Source organism: Triticum dicoccoides, chromosome 5B, assembly GCF_002162155.2.
Source record: "Triticum dicoccoides isolate Atlit2015 ecotype Zavitan chromosome 5B, WEW_v2.0, whole genome shotgun sequence".
Classification (NCBI taxonomy): domain Eukaryota; kingdom Viridiplantae; phylum Streptophyta; class Magnoliopsida; order Poales; family Poaceae; genus Triticum; species Triticum dicoccoides.
The window spans coordinates 424,447,543-424,470,681 of record NC_041389.1 but is presented as its reverse complement, the minus strand read 5'-3'; positions in this window follow the sequence as shown (position 1 = coordinate 424,470,681).

The following is a 23,139-nucleotide window of genomic DNA, read 5'->3' as shown; positions in this document are numbered from 1 at the left end:
GCTTCGGCCCACCCCGCCGGCCGACCCAGCTAGGCCGGCCCCCTCCCCCTCCTGGCCATCCCTCTCCTCTCTGTTCACGCGACCGAGCCACCCCAGCTCGTTCCCACCAGACCCGGCGCGGCGCCCCGCGCTGCCACGTCACCGGCGAGGGGATAAGGGCAGCCCCCAACGCCTCGGGCTCCCTTCCCGCTCGCCCACTCCATGCTACTCTCCCTCTCCGCCTCTCCCTCTCCCCACCAGATCCCCTTCTTCGCTTCGCCCGAACGCCCACCATCGCCGTCCACCTTGCTCCGACATGACCACCGGCCACCACGCACGTCTCTGCCATGACGCAGCTCCTTGCCGTGGTCCTCTACGCACCCTGGTGCCATTCACAAGAGCTCGGAGGCGCTGGAGCGCCGTCACGCCGTCGTCTTCCTCCTCGGGACGCCGGAGCTCCACCGACGCCGTTCGTCTGCCCCAGGCCTCCCCCGAGCCCACTCTGCTCCTCTACAGGCGCCCTGTGAGCACTTACCTCTCCTCCCCTTGCTCCCCCGCTGTTTCCCGTGCTCGTATGCCATCGTTGCCGCCGTGGCCGAGCCCGTCGCCGCTGTCGAGCCACGCCGTCTCAGCCACCACCGGTCGAGCTCGCTTTCGAGCACGGATTTGTGCCCCTAGCACTTCCAGGAGGCCTCCCAACCGTCCGCGCCTCCTCCCGTGCCTCCCCGTACCCTCTAGCCTCGTCTCCAACCGCGCCCGAACGTCGGCGTCTGCCCCGCCTCTCGCCGTCATCGTTCTAGACCGTTACGGGCCGCGCCGCCACCGTAGCTGGATGTGGCGTCGAATTCCCGTTCGAACGTGACCAGCCGCGGCCGATTTGGCGCCCCGTAGGTTTTCCCAACGCGCTCCCGAACACCGTGGCCGCCTCCGCTCGCCGCCGGCGATGCTCCGGTCGTCCCCGACGCCGGTCGTCGTCACCATCGTGTGCGCGGCGCCGAGCCGCGCCCTTAGGTCCAAGCCGCAAGTCCGGAGGCCCCCTGTAGCGCGGCCCCAGCCAACTCCGGCGAGGCACCGCCGTTGCCTTGGTCGTCGGAGCTCTCTCTCCGGCGCCGACGCCGACGTAGCATAGTGGGCCCCGCCCCCGAGTAACTGACCAGTGGGCCCTGGTGGCCCAGTTGACTGGCTTGACCCAGTCAACTGCTGACTGGGCTGCCCAGTGAGACTAACATGTGGGCCCCACTAGTTTAAAACATTTTCTAAATAAATAAAACTGCTAGTTAAAATCTGTTACTTAATTAGTAGTTAGTTAGTCACTAACACTTGGGGCCCACCCCTCTAATCAGTTTGTTAGATTAGTTTAACCCACTGTTTTACCCAGAGAGGCTGACAGGTGGGCCCCACCTGTTAGTTTGACCAGGCAGCAGGTCAGCCGAATGCCGACGCATTGATTTGAATAATTTCAGAAAATACTTTAATCTTTAAAAATTCATAGAAATTAAACCGTAACTCGGATGAAAATGTTTTCTATATGAAAGTTGCTTAGAAAAATCCAACGAATCCGAATACGCGGTCCGTTCATCTGTCACATGCCCCTAGCATGCTGAACATGGAACTTTCCCCCTCAGGTCGTGTGTCTGACACAGGTCCGGAACCGGGAAAACATTCCCGGTTGACTTCCCCCCTCGCCAGTATCGTGTAGCACCACGTTAGAACACGTCTAGCTCTGCTTGTTGTCCTGTTATGCTATGTTTGCTTTATATTTACTGTTTCTTCCCCCTCTTCTCTCCGGTAGACCCTGAGACCGATGCTGCCCCTGTGATCGACTACGTCAACGACGACCCCTCCTTGCCAGAGCAACCAGGCAAGCCCCCCCTTTTTTGATCATTCCGATATCGCCCATTCCATCTCTCATGCTTGCATTAGATTTTGCTACTGTTATTGTTTGCTCCTATTCTGATGCATAGCCTGCTTTTGTATCTGCTATTATATCTTACCTGCTTATCCTAAACTGTTTAGTATAGGTTGGTTAGTGATCCATCAGTGACCCCTACCTTGTCCTTGTTGCCCCTGCTTCATCATTGAAGACCCGATCAACGGGATTGAAGACCAGGCCCCGGCACCGCACATCACTTTCCCCTTAGTTGCTCGACACTGCTGGGTTACTATCAAGTGCCGAGGGTGAGACCTCTACAGCACTTCTGATGTTAACCCTGTAGTGTAGCTATTCGGTCGTGGTCATCGAGGGTGATTCCGCCTTAACCACTTCCGATATGACTCTGTCGTGCAACCCCTCAAGTGTGAACCTCGGGGGTGATTCCTCTTACGTTCACCTTGTTGATTACATCGAGTGGAATTCACCGGGGGTGATTCCTCGGGTTTTCCCCTTGATGTTTGGACACACGGTTACTATGGTTACTATGTTACACTGAACCATGTTACTAAAGACGGGTCGACCCTGAGGGGTACCCGCGCGAGCATAATTGCGAGTGATGTGGAGACGGGTTGACCTGGAAGGTGCCCGAGAGATAATTACGAGGCGTGGCTGGGCATTCCTAGCCCTTGCCGCAAGTCCTCGAGACGGGGCAACGGGGTCACATCTTTCGTGAGTCTCCGCTTGTTACCGCGCATTCCTAATCCACTACAATTTGGATATTTGATCCGAGGGGCCTCTGGCCTGATAGCACTAACCATCACGTGGGCATAGTATGGGTGTTCTGCGTAGTATACATCAGCCGAAGCTTATTAGACGTCAGCGGCTGAGCGGCGCACGCCGGGTTGGACTGGTAAGCACCTACCTTTTTAAGGAGGTAGCTAGGTCTGCTCACCGGCCGCATTCGCAACGTGCAGGAGTTCCCGGGGAGATGGCCCATGACCCCTGGGGGCATAGGTTTAGTCCGGCGTGCTGGCCTCTCTATTAAGCCTAGGTCGGGTTGCGGCGTATTGTTTGGCCGAGGCCGGGCATGACCCAGGAAAGTGTGTCCGGCCGGAGTTAATCAAGCGTGGTGGGTAAGTTGGTGCACCCCTGCAGGGAAGTAAACATCTATCGATAGCCTGTCCTATGGTAACGGACACTCGGAGTTGTATCCCGATCGATACAACTAGAACTAGATACTTGTGATGAGAATTGGATTGTGATGACAATTGGATAGTATGGCTCTGGGATTGCTTTCTCGCAGGGAGTCGAGAAAGGATCTCTGGCCGAGGTTGATAACACTACTACTACTTTACTTTATGCTACTCTACTCCCTCCTGTTTGCTGCAAGATGGTGGTTTCCAGAAGATGCTAGTCTTCGATAGGACTAGGCCTTCTCTCTATTCTGGCATTTCTGCAGCCCAGTCCACATATACAGCCTTCCTTTGATAATGTTGCATATGTAGTGTAGATCCTTGCTTGCGAGTACTTTGGATGAGTACTCACGGTTGCTTTGCTCCCCCTTCCCCCCTCTTTCTTCTTTCTGGTTGTTGCAACCAGATGGTGGAGTCCAGGAGCCAGATGCCACCTTTGACTACTGCTGCTACCCAGAGGGTGCCCACTACCACGTGACGGACGCCGACGACCAGGAGTAGTTAGGAGGCTCCCAGGCAGGAGGCCTTGCCTTTTCGATCGATGTTGTTTTTGTGCTAGCCTTCTTAAGGCAAACTTGTCTAACTTATGTCTGTTCTCAGATATTGTTGCTTCCGCTGACTCTTGTGTATTCGAGCCCTCGAGGCCCCTGGCTTGTAATATAAAGCTTGTATTATTTTAATTTGTGTCTAGAGTTGTGTTGTGATATCTTCCCGTGAGTCCTTGATCTTGATGTACACATTTGCGTGTATGATTAGTGTACGATTGAATCGAGGGCGTCACAGATGTGTTGTCTCGTTCGAAGGCTTGATCATGCTAACTTCTGTGTGAATAACATGAAGGGAAAAAGTTGTTGAAACAAATACCAGTAAGTTCTTTTCCAATGTCAATGATAATTTACGCACAACAGACAAGATATTTTATCGAGAGTGTCCTCGTAAATGAGGTTTAGGCTGCTGGCTCCATCCATAAGCACCTTGGTTAATCTGAAGCCGTCCACGATGGGGTCGAGGACTAATGCGGCAGGTGCTCGGCTGGTTCGCGCCCTTGGTTCATCCTCCGCATCGAAGGTGATCGGGGTGTCCGTCCAGGAGCTTGATGTTGTGACCTGGTGGACTTGACTGAGTTCTCACAGGGCTCTTTTTCTCTGATTATTCAAGGAGAAAGTTTCATAGATTGTTAGGACACTATTGTCATTGAGTGAGGGTGTTTCTGATCCTCTACTGGGAGTTTGAAGGCGGAGTATTGCTTCACCACTCTTGGCAACCTGTCTAACAACCCAACAAGTTCGAAGCCTATGAGTTGAGTTTGCGTTTAACATGGTCGAGTGTATGGGACATAGCTTGTCCAGTAGCTCGTCCAGGACCGATCTGGATCCGGTGAGGGATATGTTTCTTTTTTCAGCGGGCTCATGCTCGGGCGACTGCTGTGCGCATGCACGCTTGTCCCGGATTGCGCTTGACTATTCGGCGTGATTTGACTCCACACGCATTTGCTGTTCCTTCCAGGTTCTCTCCACGGCGCAATATTTGCGTACCAGGTCCGATAGATCGGTGAGGCTTTGCATGTGTCGACGAGCGAGGGTGTTTAGAATCCCTTAGTCTCAACAATTAGACCGAAAGGCCATAATTATGTCTTGGTCACGGTAGCTTGTGATTTATTCTTTTACTAAGAGGAATCTAGCCCAGTAGTGGTGGACCGTCTCTCCAGGCTGCTGCTTCACGTACATCAAATCCCAGATGTCCGGTGGACCCGAATTGTCTGGGGAGTACGCGACATGGGGGGTGGGTGGGAGAAGATTTCGTATTGCCCCAAGTTGTATGTCCGGAACTCTAGTGAGGGTATCTATGACCCCTGAAGCATTTCACGTGTTGGGTCCGACATCCGCACCGTCAGCGGGCAGCGTCGGGGACTTGAAGTCATGTTTTGGACCGGCGTTTGGCTCTGGGCCTTCTTCGGGGCTTGAAGCCCGATTATTGATCCAGACGTAACTTGTTTTGAGCTTCGGCAATAGCGATCCTTCGGCCAATTCTTTAATGGTGGCAACGAGGTGCGTGACAGGCGGGGTGAGAATTTCCCTATTGTCGGGTTTGAGCCCAATCGGTCGTAGACCAAGGATTGACTATCGGAGACTCCCATGGCCTGAATCTGATCTAGAAGATCGTTTGCGGACGAGAGGTCCAGCGGGTCCAAGCTTCCCGACTGTTCGGGGCTGATTCGAAGTGTGGCTGCTCCGGATTTGTTCGTGACAGTGTCCAAACGGTGTTCGACCGACGAATTGACAGAATTCGGGTCTAAGGCCAGGTTTCGTACATCGTCGGTCTCCGTCTCCGAAGTCAAAGCGTCGGGATCGATGGGTTCCCAAGGGGAAACAACGACTTACCAAGAGTAAGATCTCCCCGGCAATCGGCGGCGAACTCTAGGCTCCCGAACCTGATTTTTTGATCGAGGGTGAAACTCCCATCCTGGCCTGGGGGGCTGGACGGATCAGTATGCGGCTCAATGCCGCCGGGCGCAAGAGCCCGGCCAGGAGATAAGACGTCCCTGACATCGGTGACCATCGATGCTTCGGTGATCTGACAACGGAACTCTCAATGAAAGCTCCAATGTAGGTGTCAAAACCGGCGGATCCCGGGTAGGGGGTCCCGAACTGTGGGTCTTGGATCGATGGGTAACAAGGGACGTAGAACACGATATTTACCCAAGTTCGGGCCGTCTCTAAGAGGTAATACCCCACATCCTGCTTGAATATATTGCTTGTGTATATGGGGGTTACAGAGTTGATCTACCTCGAGATCAGAGTAACTAAACCCTAACTAGTAGGATGGTGATTGTTCTCCTAGCCTCTATGGACTAATCCCTCTGGTTTATATAGACAACAGGGGTGCTAGGGTTTACAGATAGACGGTTACATCAAGGAAAGACCGGATCTTCCATCTTGACTTGGGGTACACACCAAGGCACAAAAGGTCTTCGATCCGGATACGATGCGGCCCAACAGTCCGGCCCACGTGAGATGGGCCGACACCCCGAGGACCCCCTAGTCCAGGACTCCCTTAACGACGATGGTGTTTCACCTCGATTCCGGTGACAACGACGGTGGACGAACAGGTTGGGCGTCTGGAATAAGGGCGGCAAAGGCCAAATGAGGTAACGCGGTAGCGGCGGGGCCGGCGGGCGGTCATTGGTGAAGAGGCAGTGGCGGGGGAGAGATGACACAACGCGCGAGACTTTGCACCGAGCGGTAGGGGCGGAGTAAAAATAGGGGTGGGATACACGAGGGAGGATAATTTACCCTCCGCTAACGCATGGGTGGTTCGGAGATTTTGAGGGCCCGGGGCGGAACTAGAGCACGGGGCCCCTTAATATAAACCTCTCTTAGGACATTTACAGATCACACATCAGTTTACGCAAATATGTTGCTATCTTAAAGATGCATATGCTTCTTGTAGTATGACAAGAACAATAGGCATCAATGCATACCTCTGGCCATCATCAACCCATCATGGGCCTCCTTATAAATGTTCTTCTTGACAATTATTTTTGCTTTTTGATGAAGAATTAGAACCATCTCCTACATACAATGAACGCAGTGAGTTAAATTTCATTAACTATATGAGAAAATCATTGAATAGAAATTTCAATAAATTCACTACATTACTTGTTATCATATGCAGGTCCAAATACATAAAAATCTAAGATGAATTTTTCTATGGAGAAGAATCATATGAATGCCTTTGAGATAGTGCCATCACAGCACCACTGCACAAAACCAAAATACTGATTATCTAGTTAACCAATCGTATTCATAAAGAGTTAGACACAACTTAGTGGTTAATCCCAATTCAGTAGACATCATCCCATGCTCCTAATTGTTGTAATCAAACAACAACACCATGGCTCCTAATTTTCGCTTGCAAAGCGAAGATCCTGTTCACGGTGACAACTGTTTGTTCCGCCTAGAGCAAGGAAGAGTATAAATCTCAAAATCCATACAGCCCTAGAGGATTCAATAAAAAAGAAGCAACAGGATCCGTACCAGAATCTGAAGACAAGCCTACTGGCGTGCTCCTCCGTCTCTACCCTGCGACACTGGCGGCGATGACCCTACGGCGATTGGGGAATGACGTGGGCGTTCGACCCGGGGGGGGGGGGGCGACCGTGTGCAGGGCCAGGCCCAATCTCGGCATGTTGTGTGATCGCAAGAAAACAGCAGAACATACGTACTGCAGTGTAACGCCCCGAGACCGACGCTCCAGAAGACTTCCAGCTATTCCGAGTTTCGTCGTGTGATTTGTTTTATTTGTTGCATTCATCCTTGCATCATGTGCATTGCATCATGTCATCATGCCATCATATCATTAATTTTTAAAACCTCAACTGAATAAATTGTATGGATTTTTCGATCCATTTAAATCAAGGGACTCACATGGTGACTTCTCTTTATAACATATCCTCCAATATTAGGGAGCTATATTAAATATTCCATTGTTTCGGAAATCACCTTAACACACTTGCAAAATATCCCAATGCCTTTATTATCTTAATTCTTGGTCTCCAACTTTGCCATTTATTCTTTCATCATATTCCGGAGCTCCACCAAAAATCTCAACATTTTGGCTACTCCTAAAGTCTAGACTCCATTCAAACTCCTTCGGTGCAAGTTAAATAATTTTAGATTTAACTTCTCCTATTTTGTTGGAACCATTTTTGTTGGGTTGGAAATATTCCGTAAAGCCTTACAAATATGTCCCACCATTTTTTCTTGTTCTTGGCCTTTTCTTTTAATTCTTTTGAATGCTCTCTATTTTTTTTCTGCTAAAGAGATAGAGAGAAGGAGCCCAACAGCCTGGGCCTCTTGGACCTCCCAGGCCTAGCCGCCGGCCTCTAAGGCCCAGCCGGCGCCCTACCGACCGAACACTAGCCCCGCTAGCCCGACTCCCTCGTCCTCTCGATCTCTCTCGATCTCCTCCCTCACGCCGCCATCTTCCTCTCCTCGTTCCCCTCTGCTGCCACCCACGCACACCCATCGGCCGATCCCCTCCCCCTCTCCTCCCTCGCGCCGCTAGAGGAGGCCCTCTCCTCGATCTCCTCCTTCCCCTCCTGTGTGCCTCCACCTCGCCCTTCCTTCTCCCCCGCGTCGCCATCGCCTCCCTCCGCCGTTCACCTCCTGCAGCCCGAGCGCCTCGACTCAGCGCCGCCCCGCCATAGATGCCGCCCTGGACGCCGAGCTCCTCCGCATCACCCCTGCCTCGACCCTGCTTTGCCTCTGCTCCGTCGCCGGACTGCTGCCCTCCGTCGCGCCCATCCATCCTTCCATCTCCCTGTGCCGCGTCTCGACGGCATGGAGGCCCGAGCTTCGGCTGGGAGCAGCCGCAGCTACGTGGCGCCCCACCTCCAAACGGTCGCGCATCGATGGCCATGTCTCCGCCGCCTCCTGCCTAGTCTGCATCCCCGTCGCTCCTCCGTGGCCTTCTGCCCGAGCCACCACGACCACGTGCGCCTCCTTCATGGTTGCCGTGCTGTCATTTTTTCATGCCTCGTCCTGCTGCTGTTGGTGCCTCGTGAGCCGCCGATGTCCTCGAGCTGCTCTGTCCGATAGGGCTCCCCTCCAAGACGAGCTGGCTGCCCCGTTGGCCTTGCTGCCTTTGTCGTGGCCAAGTCAACCCAGACGCCCAGAGTCCATCTTTGGTTGCACACCAAGTCGGCCATGCCTTGCTGCCTCCTGTACACTGTTGGTCAACAGTGGATGCATGCCAAGTACTTCGACTACAGCCGGTGTGATTTTTGTCAAGTCCGACTACGACGTGTACGACTACATCCGAGGTGGATTTCGTCAAGTACCCTTTCGGATCGCCAAGTTCATCTACGAAAAGATGTACCATCTACCGTCACCGTGTACAACGACTTCCACTACGCCGTGTACGACTACGTCCACTACGGCCCGTGAACGACTACTTCCTCTACGAAATGCGTTCCGCCCCGAACGCACGCTTCGAAGGTATAACCCCGAGACGCCGTTCGTGGACCGAATGCAGGTGTTGTATGAGATGCTTATGTTTGCACCGTGTCCGAAATTGTCACGTGCATGTTTCACCTCGTTGCCATGCCACCATCTTGTGGGAACCCGGTATCCGGGATCACCCCACCTTCTATCGCATGTCACGCTCTCGTCACTTTTCCTTTTGCACCGGTATCTCCATGAGCTATCGGGATCGGAATGTTGCCGTGCCCCCATTTTTGTTTCGCCGCCGTGGCACCCTTTTTGTTCCGCCATGGTGACCAAATGCTTCATAACATGCTCATGTCAACATTTTCATAAAATCGCATAAAACTTGTATATGTCATCCGCATCATGATAACAACAATTAAAATGTTTAAACTTGTTGTTGCATTAAATTGCTAAATGCATATGGGGATTTACCGGATTTGTTGTTTTATATCCGGCCCCATTTAAATTGTTTAGATGGTATAGTTTATATTATGCTTCACCTCTTGCCATGTTTAACAACAGTTAATATTGTTGGGTAGCTTAAACGAGAGATAACTAAATAATTGATGTGGTGTTCCGTCAACATGCACCTCGTTGCATATTGAGCTCCACTTAACTTGTAGTATTGTTTGTTGCACTTTCCCATGCCATGCATATTTAAACCGAACATGCATCATACTTGTTTGCGCATCATGCCATGTTTATGTGATGTTTGTTTACTATGTTGTTTGTTTCTTTCCGGGTTGCTTCTCTCGTTAGCTTCGGTTTCGTTCCAGAGTTGTGAGGATTCGTTCGACTTCGTCCGTCTGTCTTCTTCATGGACTCGTTCTTCTTCCTTGCGGGATCTCAGGCAAGATGATCATACCCTCGAAATCACTACTATCTTTGCTATGCTAGTTTGCTCGCTCTTTTGCCATGCCAATGCTACGATGCCTACCACTTGCTTGTCAGCCTCCCAAATTGCCATGTTCAACCTCTAACCCACCTTGTCCTAGCAAACCGTTGATTGGCTATGTTACCGCTTTGCTCAGCCCCTCTTATAGCGTTGTTAGTTGCAGGTGAAGATTGAAGTTTGTTCCTTGTTGGAACATGGAGATACCGTTCCTTGTTGGAACATTTATTTGCTTGTTGGGATATCACAATATATCTTACTTAATTAATGCATCTATATACTTGGTAAAGGGTGGAAGGCTCGGCCTTATGCCTGGTGTTTTGTTCCACTCTTGCCGCCCTAGTTTCCGTTATATCGGTGTTATGTTCCCGGATTTTGCGTCCCTTACGCGGTTGGGCTATTATGGGAACCCCTTGACAGTTCGCCTTAAGTAAAGCTTTTCCAGCAATGCCCAACATTGGTTTTACCATTTGCCACCTAGCCTTTTTCCCTTGGGAGTCGCGCATCCCGAGGGTCATCTTTATCTTAACCCCCCCGGGCCAGTGCTTGTCTAAGTGTTGGTCCGAACTAGAGTCCTGTGCAGCGCCCCCTCGGGGAAACTCGAGGTTTGGTTTTAGTTGTATGGAGCGCTCATCTGAGTGTGCCCTGAGAAAGAGATATGTGCATCTCCTATCGGGATTTGTCGGCACATTCGGGCGGTGTTGCTGGTTTAGTTTTACCCTGTCGAAATGTCTTGTTGTACCGGGATACCGAGTCTGATCGGAGTGTCTCGGGTGGAGGTCTATTCCTTCGTTGACCGTGAGAGCTTGTGATGGGCTAAGTTGGGACACCCCTGCAGGGATTTGAACTTTCGAAAGCCGTGCCCGCGGTTATGGGCAGATGGGAATTTGTTAATGTCCGGTTGTAGAAAACCTGAAGTTGACCTTAATTAAAATACATCAACCGTGTGTGTAACCGTGATGGTCTCTTTCCGGCGGAGTCCGGGAAGTGAACACGGTGTTGGAGTTATGCTTGACGTAGGTTGCTATAGGATCACTTCTTGATCATACTTTTATCGACCGTGCTTTGCCTTCTCTTCTCGCTCTCATTTGCGTATGTTAGCCACCATATATGCTAGTTGCTTGCTGCAGCTCCACCTCATTACTCCATCCTTCCTATAAGCTTAAATAGTCTTGATCTCGCGGGTGCGAGATTGCTGAGTCCCCGTGGCTCACAGATACTTCCAAAACCAGCTTGCAGGTGCCGTTGAGTCCGTACAGATGACGCAACCAAGCTCAGGAGGAGCTCGATGAAGATCTTGTCCTTTGTGTTGTTTCCGTTCTAGTTGATCAGTAGTGGAGCCCAGTTGGGGTCGATCGGGGACCTTTGTCGCATTTGGGGTTCTTCTTTTATTTAGGCTCCGTAGTCGGGCCCTGATTGTATTTGGTTGTTGTAATGCTTTATTCATGTAATTGTGTGAAGTGGCGATTGTAAGCCAACTATGTATCTCTTTTCCTTATGTATTACATGGGTTGTGTGAAGATTACCTCACTTGCGACATTGCTTTCAATGCGGTTATGCCTCTAAGTCGTGCTTCGACACGTGGGAGATATAGCCGCATCGAGGGCGTTACAAGTTGGTAATCAGAGCCTTCCCCGACCTTAGGAGCCCCATTGCTTGATCGTTATTAGTGGCCGAGTTGTGTCTAGAAAAAATGTTTTGAGTCATTTAGGAATTATATATCAGAGAGTTAGGAATTATTTTTACTTCCCAGTCTCCTCATCGCTCTGGTAAGGCATCCTGACGTAGAGTTTTGACTCTTCTCTTCTCAAATTTCACAAATTTTTTTTTAGGATCACGCGGGTATCTTGGAATCGTTCCGATGGTTTTATGATGAGAACATTGTCTTGGTGCCTCCTGTCAGGGGTTTTGTGGAAGTGTCCCGGGGAGTTGAGCTCTGAGGTGTTGTCGTCATAATTTTATCGTTGCAGTTCTGGAATACCTGAGTTTAGTACGCCGACATCGAAAATCTCTTTTATGCAGTTCGTTGGTGAGATAACCCCGATAACCCAGTACTGAGGTGAGTACGGGAGTATCGCCATAACTTGTATAACGGATGATTTTCGAAGGTTGAGGTAGATGATTTCCGAAGGTTTCTTGGTTATGTGTTGAAGGATGGATACAGCTGGATGTAGGATTTGTTAGTTTGGGTGAGATATTATGCTTCCCCTGTATCCCCAACACCTGATTGCATAACCGGAAAATTTCGGAGGTTTCATAGGTGGGTATTCAAGTAGCTCTTAGGATATCTTTCCGACAGATGTATGATTTGAAATTGGGGTTCGACGTCTAGTGGTCCGCCTATTCACGGTTGGTTTTACAGTGGTCTCGTTGTGTCTTAAAGAGTCCTTGGCTATGCCGACTCGGGGACGCTTCGTATGTCATGTGCACTGCCTTGTACATGATGGTGCTGTACGATCGAGCCCGTGTAGGCCCCACCACGAAAACTTCGGACGAAATCTCTATCATATGTTTGTTCCGGCTTATTCTGCAAGCCAATCCTTTTGTTTTTGTTTTGAGTTGTGGTATTTGAGTTGCTTCAATGTCAAGTGTTGATTCCATACCTTTCCTAAATGGTCTTCTCATATTCATATGTGAATACTAATCCGTCATGATAATCGAGATTGTTTTGTCAATCCTTTTTAACCGGTGTGCTTCTCTTCAAGTGGATATGATCATTTCAATATCTACAAGATCAACTCAAGTCTTCTCAACGGCGTTCGTTTCATCCATCTCCAGTTGCCTTTGTTTTTCCCACCCTCCCTCCCTTTGTTTCTTCGAGGACCCAGATTTTCTTTATCAAGTATCCTTTTATTCTTGTGAAGTTTCTCCATTCTTTTCCGTCAATGTTCTTACCCGGTGGTTCTCAAGAAGATGTTCTACTAGTTCGTCATTCCTCATTCCTTTCTCTTCTCCGGTGGATTCAAGTCAAGTTTTGTTGATCATACCTTTTTCCTCATTTCAATGTCTTCTCATACCGGTGCACCTCATTATCATTTTACTTCTCGCTATTTGTTATTCCGGAATGCTCAAGATATCTCGAAGATTCGTGTTTCCACTCTACTTTCGTTCAAGTTCTTTCGAGGATGTTTTCTCATTCAAGCCATTTAACTCAACCGGTGCAGCCTCTCTTTTAAATCGTTCAATGGTGTTTTCTTTTGAGTGGGCCCTAACCCACAGGTCCTTTTCCAGGATCTTACCTGACTCTTCTTATTTTCCCGGAGCTATCCTAAATTCTTCTCCAAGTTTGACGTAAGGATGAGTTATCATCAGTCAAATACTTTTCTCCAAGATCTTTCAAATTCTTTTTATAGTTGGCTCAACCTCTTCGCTTTTGATTCTTCCGGTGTGCCTCAATAATTCATGGTGGTGTTTCTCGTTGTCATTCTCGAATTTTGAAGACCGAAGAAGAGTTCCTCTTAAATCTTGCCCGTTCTTCCAGAGATTCATGGTTCTAGCGTTATGCCATCCTCTCATAATTGTTTTCGATTGTGAGAATTCTTTTCAACTATCCGGAGAAAATTCAAGAGTCTTCTCAGTTTGTCATCCGGAGTCCATCCATTCAGGTTTATTCTTTCTCAGCTGTCAGTTATCATTCTCCTATCTTGCCGGTGCATCAATCGAATACCCTCTAGTCAGCTCATGATCTCTTCGTTCTCATGTTTCTAAATCGCCTCAAGTACCTTCATTCGTTTTCCAATTCTTCCGGTGATTCGTTATCTTTTATTCGTTCTTTTCAATTCTTCCTGTGGTTCGTTCAAGAGTTTTCTTCCTTCGTGTATCATATCTATGTATTTGTTATTTCAATTCTACCGGTGGTTCGTTGAAGACCTTCTCAAGTTTTGATATATCTCTTTTAATCCTTTCTACGAGTATAAGTAGTATGCCAAATCCATTGCTTGTCATCAATTTAAATTGGTGAAGGATACGCATAACATAATTCTTATTCTGGTTTCATCCAAGTGATTAATCCTTTCCTTCAGAGTTTGTTCAGGAGGAATAAATTCTTGGCTGCTTGTTGTTCATCTTTCTTCCGGAGTTCTAAGTTTTCCGCATTATCTCGTCGCGAAGCTCCATCTAAATCATTGCAAGGATTCACCTTGTGTTTTCAATTTCTCTTTCTTTTTATTCTTTTGTTACCGGAGTTTCTTCATGGAGGCTATGCATGATGGTTCATCAAGGATTTATATCACTTCTCCAAGTGTTCATCGAGATTCTTTTCTAAGGAACTCAAGCATTCTTCATCTTGCTATCCGGAGTGCAATTTCTTTCTACCGTATCTTTGGAGGTGGTATTATGTCCTTCTTGATAATTCCCCTTCGTTGCTTCGTGATTCACAAGTTATCAAGTATGAGATATTTTAAATCCATCAACCTATTCATTGGAATTATCTTGGGTTATATTCCACCTAAAGCCTTCCCTAAGGTTTGTTGCTGTCTATGGTGCTTATAAATGACCCAAGTTCTTCATTTATCCTCCCGGCGGAATAAGTTTCTCGTCTCCTTGTCATATTAATCCAATCAATTCTTTTCCCGTGAGTGGCAGGCTGTCACCTCATAATTTGAGATGTTTTCCATAAGACCATATCAAGTTTATTCTTTTCGTTGTGGATTGTTTCAACAACTCCGTGTGACCCTTCTCTTTAAGATGCTTTTCAAGCTCATTGGAGGTAGAAGATGTTGTTTTCTTCTCCGTTCTTTTGTTCCGTCGATACAACTTCTATTCTTTCGTTCCGGAGGCATCGTGTTGTTGTTCTCTTCAACCCATCTTCTTGTTGTGTCAAGATCATGTTCTTTTCATGATTGTCCATTTAACCGGAGTGTCGTGCCCTCTTTTCAAGTTCTATCACCTTATCAAGTTCTTGTTCAATTACTTTCTTTTAACCGGAGTGCTACCCGAATTTGGTCTCCCTTGATCCCCTTCCTTAACCGGAGTGTTTTCTATATATATCTTTCCTTCAACCTCAAAGGTTTCGCAATGTTCTTTGTCTCTCTTTTCTAATGGAGTGTTTTCAACTTCGTTCATCTCCGTTGTATTCTTTTCTCGAAACGGCCTAACCTTTTTCAAGGTTTGTGGTTTCACTCGTTTGTCAAAGAAGCAACTTAGTTTTACCTCTTCTCTTTCTTTTCCGTTGCCCCTCCGGTGCCATTCTAGATCTCGGGACGAGATCCTCTTGTAGTGGTGGAGTGTTGTAACACCCCGAGACCGACGCTCCAGAAGACTTCCAGCTATTCCGAGTTTCGTCGTGTGATTTGTTTTATTTGTTGCATTCATCCTTACATCATGTGCATTGCATCATGTCATCATGCCATCATATCATTAATTTTTAAAACCTCAACTAAATAAATTGTATGGATTTTTCGATCCATTTAAATCGAGGGACTCACATGGTGACTTCTCTTTATAACATATCCTCCAATATTAGGGAGCTATATTAAATATTCCATTGTTTCGGAAATCACCTTAACACACTTGCAAAATATCCCAATGCCTTTATTATCTTAATTCTTGGTCTCCAACTTTGCCATTTATTCTTTCATCATCTTCTGGAGCTCCACCAAAAATCTCAACATTTTGGCTACTCCTAAAGTCTAGACTCCATTCAAACTCCTTCGGTGCAAGTTAAATAATTTTAGATTTAACTTCTCCTATTTTGTTGGAACCATTTTTGTTGGGTTGGAAATATTCCGTAAAGCCTTACAAATATGTCCCACCATTTTTTCTTGTTCTTGGCCTTTTCTTTTAATTCTTTTGAATGCTCTCTATTTTTTTTCTACTAAAGAGATAGAGAGAAGGAGCCCAACAGCCTGGGCCTCTTGGACCTCCCAGGCCCAGCCGCCGGCCTCTAAGGCCCAGCCGGCGCCCTACCGACCGAACCCTAGCCCCGCTAGCCCGACTCCCTCGTCCTCTCGATCTCTCTCGATCTCCTCCCTCACGCCGCCATCTTCCTCTCCTCGTTCCCCTCTGCTGCCACCCACGCACACCCATCGGCCGATCCCCTCCCCCTCTCCTCCCTCGCGCCGCCAGAGGAGGCCCTCTCCTCGATCTCCTCCTTCCCCTCCTGTGTGCCTCCACCTCGCCCTTCCTTCTCCCCCGCGTCGCCATCGCCTCCCTCCGCCGTTCGCCTCCTGCAGCCCGAGCGCCTCGACTCAGCGCCGCCCCGCCATGGATGCCGCCCTGGACGCCGAGCTCCTCCGCATCACCCCTGCCTCGACCCTGCTTTGCCTCTGCTCCATCGCCGGACTGCTGCCCTCCGTCGCGCCCATCCATCCTTCCATCTCCCTGTGCCGCGTCTCGACGGCATGGAGGCCCGAGCTTCGGCTGGGAGCAGCCGCAGCTACGTGGCGCCCCACCTCCAAACGGTCGCGCATCGATGGCCATGTCTCCGCCGCCTCCTGCCTAGTCTGCATCCCCGTCGCTCCTCCGTGGCCTTCTGCCCGAGCCACCACGACCACGTGCGCCTCCTTCATGGTTGCCGTGCTGTCATTTTTTCATGCCTCGTCCTGCTGCTGTTGGTGCCTCGTGAGCCGCCGATGTCCTCGAGCTGCTCTGTCCGATAGGGCTCCCCTCCAAGACGAGCTGGCTGCCCCGTTGGCCTTGCTGCCTTTGTCATGGCCAAGTCAACCCAGACGCCCAGAGTCCATCTTTGGTTGCACACCAAGTCGGCCATGCCTTGCTGCCTCCTGTACACTGTTGGTCAACAGTGGATGCATGCCAAGTACTTCGACTACAGCCGGTGTGATTTTTGTCAAGTCCGACTACGACGTGTACGACTACATCCGAGGTGGATTTCGTCAAGTACCCCTTCGGATCGCCAAGTTCATCTACGAAAAGATGTACCATCTACCGTCGCCGTGTACAACGACTTCCACTACGCCGTGTACGACTACCTCCACTACGGCCCGTGAACGACTACTTCCTCTACGAAACGCGTTCCGCCCCGAACGCACGCTTCGAAGGTATAACCCCGAGACGCCGTTCGTGGACCGAATGCAGGTGTTGTATGAGATGCTTATGTTTGCACCGTGTCTGAAATTGTCACGTGCATGTTTCACCTCGTTGCCATGCCACCATCTTGTGGGAACCCGGTATCCGGGATCACCCCACCTTCTATCGCATGTCACACTCTCGTCACTTTTCCTTTTGCACCGGTATCTCCATGAGCTATCGGGACCGGAATGTTGCCGTGGCACCATTTTTGTTTCGCCGCCGTGGCACCCTTTTTGTTCCGCCATGGTGACCAAATGCTTCATAACATGCTCATGTCAACATTTTCATAAAATCGCATAAAACTTGTATATGTCATCCGCATCATGATAACAACAATTAAAATGTTTAAACTTGTTGTTGCATTAAATTGCTAAATGCATATGGGGATTTACCGGATTTGTTGTTTTTATATCCGGCCCCATTTAAATTGTTTAGATGGTATAGTTTATATTATGCTTCACCTCTTGCCATGTTTAACAACAGTTAATATTGTTGGGTAGCTTAAACGAGAGATAACTAAATAATTGATGTGGTGTTCCGTCAACATGCACCTCGTTGCATATTGAGCTCCACTTAACTTGTAGTATTGTTTGTTGCACTTTCCCATGCCATGCATATTTAAACCGGACTTGCATCATACTTGTTTGCGCATCATGCCATGTTTATGTGATGTTTGTTTACTATGTTGTTTGTTTCTTTCCGGGTTGCTTCTCTCGTTAGCTTCGGTTTCGTTCCGGAGTTGTGAGGATTCGTTCGACTTCGTCCGTCTGTCTTCTTCATGGACTCGTTCTTCTTCCTTGCGGGATCTCAGGCAAGATGATCATACCCTCGAAATCACTACTATCTTTGCTATGCTAGTTTGCTCGCTCTTTTGCCATGCCAATGCTACGATGCCTACCACTTGCTTGTCAGCCTCCCAAATTGCCATGTTCAACCTCTAACCCACCTTGTCCTAGCAAACCGTTGATTGGCTATGTTACCGCTTTGCTCAGCCCCTCTTATAGCGTTGTTAGTTGCAGGTGAAGATTGAAGTTTGTTCCTTGTTGGAACATGGAGATACCGTTCCTTGTTGGAACATTTATTTGCTTGTTGGGATATCACAATATATCTTACTTAATTAATGCATCTATATACTTGGTAAAGGGTGGAAGGCTCGGCCTTATGCCTGGTGTTTTGTTCCACTCTTGCCGCCCTAGTTTCCGTTATATCGGTGTTATGTTCCCGGATTTTGCGTCCCTTACGCGGTTGGGCTATTATGGGAACCCCTTGACAGTTCGCCTTAAGTAAAGCTTTTCCAGCAATGCCCAACATTGGTTTTACCATTTGCCACCTAGCCTTTTTCCCTTGGGAGTCGCGCATCCCGAGGGTCATCTTTATCTTAACCCCCCCGGGCCAGTGCTTGTCTAAGTGTTGGTCCGAACTAGAGTCCTGTGCAGCGCCCCCTCGGGGAAACTCGAGGTTTGGTTTTAGTTGTATGGAGCGCTCATCTGAGTGTGCCCTGAGAAAGAGATATGTGCATCTCCTATCGGGATTTGTCGGCACATTCGGGCGGTGTTGCTGGTTTAGTTTTACCCTGTCGAAATGTCTTGTTGTACCGGGATACCGAGTCTGATCGGAGTGTCTCGGGTGGAGGTCTATTCCTTCGTTGACCGTGAGAGCTTGTGATGGGCTAAGTTGGGACACCCCTGCAGGGATTTGAACTTTCGAAAGCCGTGCCCGCGGTTATGGGCAGATGGGAATTTGTTAATGTCCGGTTGTAGAAAACCTGAAGTTGACCTTAATTAAAATACATCAACCGTGTGTGTAACCGTGATGGTCTCTTTCCGGCGGAGTCCGGGAAGTGAACACGGTGTTGGAGTTATGCTTGACGTAGGTTGCTATAGGATCACTTCTTGATCATACTTTTATCGACCGTGCTTTGCCTTCTCTTCTCGCTCTCATTTGCGTATGTTAGCCACCATATATGCTAGTTGCTTGCTGCAGCTCCACCTCATTACTCCATCCTTCCTATAAGCTTAAATAGTCTTGATCTCGCGGGTGCGAGATTGCTGAGTCCCCGTGGCTCACAGATACTTCCAAAACCAGCTTGCAGGTGCCGTTGAGTCCGTACAGATGACGCAACCAAGCTCAGGAGGAGCTCGATGAAGATCTTGTCCTTTGTGTTGTTTCCGTTCTAGTTGATCAGTAGTGGAGCCCAGTTGGCGTCGATCGGGGACCTTTGTCGCATTTGGGGTTCTTCTTTTATTTAGGCTCCGTAGTCGGGCCCTGATTGTATTTGGTTGTTGTAATGCTTTATTCATGTAATTGTGTGAAGTGGCGATTGTAAGCCAACTATGTATCTCTTTTCCTTATGTATTACATGGGTTGTGTGAAGATTACCTCACTTGCGACATTGCTTTCAATGCGGTTATGCCTCTAAGTCGTGCTTCGACACGTGGGAGATATAGCCGCATCGAGGGCGTTACAAGTTGGTAATCAGAGCCTTCCCCGACCTTAGGAGCCCCATTGCTTGATCGTTATTAGTGGCCGAGTTGTGTATAGAAAAAATGTTTTGAGTCATTTAGGAATTATATATCGGAGAGTTAGGAATTATTTTTACTTCCCAGTCTCCTCATCGCTCTGGTAAGGCATCCTGACGTAGAGTTTTGACTCTTCTCTTCTCAAATTTCACAAATTTTTTTTTTAGGATCACGCGGGTATCTTGGAATCGTTCCGATGGTTTTATGATGAGAACATTGTCTTGGTGCCTCCTGTCAGGGGTTTTGTGGAAGTGTCCCGGGGAGTTGAGCTCTGAGGTGTTGTCGTCATAATTTTATCGTTGCAGTTCTGGAATACCTGAGTTTAGTACGCCGACATCGAAAATCTCTTTTATGCAGTTCGTTGGTGAGATAACCCCGATAACCCAGTACTGAGGTGAGTACGGGAGTATCGCCATAACTTGTATAACGGATGATTTTCGAAGGTTGAGGTAGATGATTTCCGAAGGTTTCTTGGTTATGTGTTGAAGGATGGATACAGCTGGATGTAGGATTTGTTAGTTTGGGTGAGATATTATGCTTCCCCTGTATCCCCAACACCTGATTGCATAACCGGAAAATTTCGGAGGTTTCATAGGTGGGTATTCAAGTAGCTCTTAGGATATCTTTCCGACAGATGTATGATTTGAAATTGGGGTTCGACGTCTAGTGGTCCGCCTATTCACGGTTGGTTTTACAGTGGTCTCGTTGTGTCTTAAAGAGTCCTTGGCTATGCCGACTCGGGGACGCTTCGTATGTCATGTGCACTGCCTTGTACATGATGGTGCTGTACGATCGAGCCCGTGTAGGCCCCACCATGAAAACTTCGGACGAAATCTCTATCATATGTTTGTTCCGGCTTATTCTGCAAGCCAATCCTTTTGTTTTTGTTTTGAGTTGTGGTATTTGAGTTGCTTCAATGTCAAGTGTTGATTCCATACCTTTCCTAAATGGTCTTCTGATATTCATATGTGAATACTAATCCGTCATGATAATCGAGATTGTTTTGTCAATCCTTTTTAACCGGTGTGCTTCTCTTCAAGTGGATCTGATCATTTCAATATCTACAAGATCAACTCAAGTCTTCTCAACGGCGTTCGTTTCATCCATCTCCAGTTGCCTTTGTTTTTCCCACCCTCCCTCCCTTTGTTTCTTCGAGGACCCAGATTTTCTTTATCAAGTATCCTTTTATTCTTGTGAAGTTTCTCCATTCTTTTCCGTCAATGTTCTTACCCGGTGGTTCTCAAGAAGATGTTCTACTAGTTCGTCATTCCTCATTCCTTTCTCTTCTCCGGTGGATTCAAGTCAAGTTTTGTTGATCATACCTTTTTCCTCATTTCAATGTCTTCTCATACCGGTGCACCTCATTATCATTTTACTTCTCGCTATTTGTTATTCCGGAATGCTCAAGATATCTCGAAGATTCGTGTTTCCACTCTACTTTCGTTCAAGTTCTTTCGAGGATGTTCCCTCATTCAAGCCATTTAACTCAACCGGTGCAGCCTCTCTTTTAAATCGTTCAACGGTGTTTTCTTTTGAGTGGGCCCTAACCCACAGGTCTTTTTCCAGGATCTTACCTGACTCTTCTTATTTTCCCGGAGCTATCCTAAATTCTTCTCCAAGTTTGACGTAAGGATGAGTTATCATCAGTCAAATACTTTTCTCCAAGTTCTTTCAAATTCTTTTTATAGTTGGCTCAACCTCTTCGCTTTTGATTCTTCCGGTGTGCCTCAATAATTCATGGTGGTGTTTCTCGTTGTCATTCTCGAATTTTGAAGACCGAAGAAGAGTTCCTCTTAAATCTTGCCCGTTCTTCCAGAGATTCATGGTTCTAGCGTTATGCCATCCTCTCATAATTGTTTTCGATTGTGAGAATTCTTTTCAACTATCCGGAGAAAATTCAAGAGTCTTCTCAGTTTGTCATCCGGAGTCCATCCATTCAGGTTTATTCTTTCTCAGCTGTCAGTTATCATTCTCCTATCTTGCCGGTGCATCAATCGAATACCCTCTAGTCAGCTCATGATCTCTTCGTTCTCATGTTTCTAAATCGCCTCAAGTACCTTCATTCGTTTTCCAATTCTTCCGGTGATTCGTTATCTTTTATTCGTTCTTTTCAATTCTTCATGTGGTTCGTTCAAGAGTTTTCTTCCTTCGTGTATCATATCTATGTATTTGTTATTTCAATTCTACCGGTGGTTCGTTGAAGACCTTCTCAAGTTTTGATATATCTCTTTTAATCCTTCCTACGAGTATAAGTAGTATGCCAAATCCATTGCTTGTCATCAATTTAAATTGGTGAAGGATACGCATAACATAATTCTTATTCTGGTTTCATCCAAGTGATTAATCCTTTCCTTCAGAGTTTGTTCAGGAGGAATAAATTCTTGGCTGCTTGTTGTTCATCTTTCTTCCGGAGTTCTAAGTTTTCCGCATTATCTCGTCGCGAAGCTCCATCTAAATCATTGCAAGGATTCACCTTGTGTTTTCAATTTCTCTTTCTTTTTATTCTTTTGTTACCGGAGTTTCTTCATGGAGGCTATGCATGATGGTTCATCAAGGATTTATATCACTTCTCCAAGTGTTCATCGAGATTCTTTTCTAAGGAACTCAAGCATTCTTCATCTTGCTATCCGGAGTGCAATTTCTTTCTACCGTATCTTTGGAGGTGGTATTATGTCCTTCTTGATAATTCCCCTTCGTTGCTTCGTGATTCACAAGTTATCAAGTATGAGATATTTTAAATCCATCAACCTATTCGTTGGAATTATCTTGGGTTATATTCCACCTAAAGCCTTCCCTAAGGTTTGTTGCTGTCTATGGTGCTTATAAATGACCCAAGTTCTTCATTTATCCTCCCGGCGGAATAAGTTTCTCGTCTCCTTGTCATATTAATCCAATCAATTCTTTTCCCGTGAGTGGCAGGCTGTCACCTCATAATTTGAGATGTTTTCCATAAGACCATATCAAGTTTATTCTTTTCGTTGTGGATTGTTTCAACAACTCCGTGTGACCCTTCTCTTTAAGATGCTTTTCAAGCTCATTGGAGGTAGAAGATGTTGTTTTCTTCTCCGTTCTTTTGTTCCGTCGATACAACTTCTATTCTTTCGTTCCGGAGGCATCGTGTTGTTGTTCTCTTCAACCCATCTTCTTGTTGTGTCAAGATCATGTTCTTTTCATGATTGTCCATTTAACCGGAGTGTCGTGCCCTCTTTTCAAGTTCTATCACCTTATCAAGTTCTTGTTCAATTACTTTCTTTTAACCGGAGTGCTACCCGAATTTGGTCTCCCTTGATCCCCTTCCTTAACCGGAGTGTTTTCTATATATATCTTTCCTTCAACCTCAAAGGTTTCGCAATGTTCTTTGTCTCTCTTTTCTAATGGAGTGTTTTCAACTTCGTTCATCTCCGTTGTATTCTTTTCTCGAAACGGCCTAACCTTTTTCAAGGTTTGTGGTTTCACTCGTTTGTCAAAGAAGCAACTTAGTTTTACCTCTTCTCTTTCTTTTCCGTTGCCCCTCCGGTGCCATTCTAGATCTCGGGACGAGATCCTCTTGTAGTGGTGGAGTGTTGTAACACCCCGAGACCGACGCTCCAGAAGACTTCCAGCTATTCCGAGTTTCGTCGTGTGATTTGTTTTATTTGTTGCATTCATCCTTACATCATGTGCA